We start from the raw sequence: 3,864 nt of genomic DNA on the forward strand, positions 1-3,864 counted from the left end.
CTTCTCTTGCACCGTGGCAGCTGTGAGCACACAAGCACAAAAGGACCAAACCCACGCCAGGACCGTGTGGCACCACCCCTGGCCTTCAGGTTGGCTGCTGGACACCAGACCAGCACCAGGCTGGAAAGGTTTGACTTCAGAGATGCTACTTGATAAAAACTCTGCTCTTCTTAAAGAATTATTGTCAATAAAAAACTGCCAAAAGCAGTTTTTTATAATATTTTAATTATATTTCCATAGGCTGCTGTGGGAGCCAATTTGGGTGAGGACATCTTGGATGTCTTCAGGTTGGCTGCAGTGACCATCTCTGACCACAGCTTAGGTCAGTGTTGGACACCAAACCAGCACCAGGCTGGAAAGGTTTGACTTCAGAGATGCTACCTCTTAAAAAAATCTGCTCTTCTAACCGGTCCTCAAACTTGGATTTGAACTTTTCATGTCACCTCTCCAAAAAGAAACCATGAAAACAAAGCCACATTTCAAACCACACACATTCTTTTATATTTCTATCATTTTACTTTTGCAGGAAGAAGTAGGAGACTCTTCTCTAAACAAAGCAGTACTTTCTTAAAGACTTATTGTCTATAAAAAACTGCCAAAAGTAATTTTTAGTATATTTTCATAGGCTGCTGTGGGAGCCAGCTTGGGTGAGGACGTCTTGGATGTGCAAAAGACCAAGTCAAGCCTTTTAGAAAACAAATGAGGGACAATACACTGAATTGAAGGCACTATGTCACCTTAAAGCACAAAGTGTGTGCTTTACTCATAGTTTAGAGTTTAAAAACTTCAAATGAAATCCTTCCAAGATTTACTGTTTATCTTCTGCTTAATACAAAAAATTCAGTTGACAGTCCTGTCCTCTGGAAATTCCACTGCATTGTTTATCCAAACTGCTTAACACTGCCATGCTACATCCAGCTCCTGATTTTTGATAACCATCTCCTCTGGTTTTGTGACATGACATCTTATTTCTCAATTTTAACTAGCAATCATATGGAGCGCAGACTGCCAGTCTCTCTCCTTGCATGTGGAATTCTGACATATATTTCTACAGGAAAATCACTTTAACCTTTACCACAGATTTGCTTGAATTGGTCTAATCTTAACCATACTAGCTTAGAAAAGGATTTAGCTCTTTACTCTCCCCTGAAATAACATTGAAAGTCATGTTATGTTTACTAAAGTCAGCTAAATTCCCAGCAGCTCCCATTATCTCCATTTACAGACCACAAGCCTCGTCTAAAAGTTCTTAATCTTTTTTGTCCCTGGAAAATCCACTTTATATTGTTATTCTGTCAAAAACAGATCTTGAGGCAGAATAATTCCTTTTAGATTATTCTGGGTTGAGTAGTAACTTCCTAACCAGTGGTAATTATCTTCCTCACTCCTCCCAATCCCTGTTGCAGCAAATCCCTTCTTCCCATTCACTACTTGGCCTAAAGGTTGCCTTGTTTTTATTTTCTTGCTCTGCCTGGCTCTCCCTTATTATGTTTCCCTGTAAAGCAACAGCCCAGAGGAAAAACTGCTCCTTTCTAGCACTCATTTACAAACCTGCTTCTCTAATATACCTAGTTAATACTATTTTCTTTTGAAAGTAAATTATCTGAAATAAAGACATTTCACCTGCAAACTGGGATCCAATTTGCAACACTTTTCTGATGGCCTGATGGGATTCTGCTGGACTGGGCTCTGGCCAGAGCTCACATCCCTTCTTGTACCCTCTGGATTCACCCCAAAAGTCAACTCAAAGGCCAAAACTCCCACAGGAATTGCTGCCTCCCACTGCCATCCCCTTCCCCACTCAGGTCTCAGCTCTGCACAGCTGCTGGAGCTTCCTCCTGGGCAGAATCCCATCATGATGCTTTTGCAGCCCCTGGAATCCACTGCCACTTCATCTCACTCAGCTCCCACCTTGTCTGGCTGTGCCTGCAAAATTCCTGCCTCTAACTCCTAAAGAATGGATTGGGCAGTCAAATCCTTCCTCAGCTGCAGGAGGAAAGGACATCAGAGCAAAGGACACACAGGAACCCCAAAATCCTGTTCTTACAGCAGATAAACCCCAGCACAGGTCTAAGGAATTAAGGTGGGCAATAGTTACACCCCTTGTCCATGGAGGTTTTTATTCCAAGTTGGTTTATTTGTGCAATTATTTCCACACTGATATTCCACAGAAAACAGTGAGCAGAGTCATCACCCTCACACACCTCACCATTTCTTCCTTAAGTCTTTTTCAGGACAGAAAGTTTTCTAAGGAAAATAGAAAATTCCTTGTTTCCTCCCTGAAAGATGAAACTTTCTGTGGAGGAAGTTCACAATAAAAACTTACCTTACTTTTTGGGGGCTGGGGACAAGCAGAAGAGAGACAGTGCTTGCTTCCTTCAATATTGCTATCAGTTCCAGAAAACAAGACCTTGTAAGATGATGAGTAGCTAGCTACCCATTTTTCAGCTAAGCTAATTTCCATTATAAAAAATTTGAGCAGAACACAGAAGTTGCATCTAAATTCTATTCTATGCCAAGATCTGTGAGCACAGTTGCAGAAAAGCAAGTGGTGAGACAAACCAGAACCAAATCAGAAAACAGAGCAAGAACTCCCATGCACAGTAGCTCAGGTGTGTCACAGCAAACCCAAAGCCTGGGCCCCAGACTCATTACACCCCCTGCACTCCTGCAGGAGGATGTGCAAACACAAATCCACTGCATAAGATGGTAGAACCTGGGCACTCCAAGTGGGCTCCAGCAGCACAGACTGTAAAGCAGCCCCTGGGGGTAATGAGATAATCCTAATCAGTTGCATTTGTTTGTTGAAATGACATCCCAGTTTTGTCTGTCACAGAAATTAATTATTTCAACCTAGAAAAAGCTTTAGAAATGGCACATGCCAAGTAGCTCAACATAAAATTAACTATAACATAAATCAACACACAATTAACATAATTAACTGTCTCAGTACTGCCATTTAAACACATTATCCAATGTCAACTTACCACAGGTTTTCCTCTAAGTAGAACAATCATGTACCTCAGTTGTTTTAGGCTATTTGTGTTTCACAGTAGTGACAGTAAACAAATGTAGCTTTCATCATTTGCATAAAAAAGGATTTTTCTAACATTTTGTAGCATAAAAGCCAGGATTTCTTCAACATGACATCATTTAAATTCACATATCAAAGTCAAGAAGAGCAAGAACTATTTCATGGCTACACATTTGCTGTCAGTAAAAGTTAACAAGAAGATATTCTGTTTATGTAGCTTCATTAACAACAGACTGAAACACTCAGCTACATAGCAAATGTCTTACACCAGTGAAGTGACAAAATCTGATTCCATGGCACAGATTCCTGATTATTTTGTTCAACAGAGGCAGCAGCCACTGGGCAGTGCCTAAACAGAACTGTGCAGAAATGCTCTGATAATGAGATGGAGCTGCCTGGAAAGGGAGAAGATGGGGTCATTAAAGTAACTTTTTAGTCACTTCTGCTGTGATCAGAATTCAGTTTTTGACTGATGAGCTAAAGCCACTCACATGCACAACCACAGTTAACAAAACCCCAGCACCACTTCAGATCTGGCAGAACTGTAAACAAACCAAAGAGTTACAAGATTACTCCCAAATGTACTTTTTTACATGATGGATTAAAAAGAAAAATTCTTATAGAACTTCCACCTTAATTACTGAGTCTTATACTTAGAGACTGGCTAATCCGTTCACCAGATGGAGCTCAAAGTATGGTACCATGACCCAAATGGAGTAATCCAACTTCCATACAAATACCTAACTTAAAAGGTCTCCTCAGAATTTTGCTTCATGAGCTTCAGGAAGTTACAGAGTTTTCTCCTAAAAACATGACACACAGCACCTGCA

The sequence above is a fragment of the Ammospiza nelsoni genome, chromosome 16 (genome assembly GCF_027579445.1).
Source record: "Ammospiza nelsoni isolate bAmmNel1 chromosome 16, bAmmNel1.pri, whole genome shotgun sequence".
NCBI lineage: Eukaryota > Metazoa > Chordata > Aves > Passeriformes > Passerellidae > Ammospiza > Ammospiza nelsoni.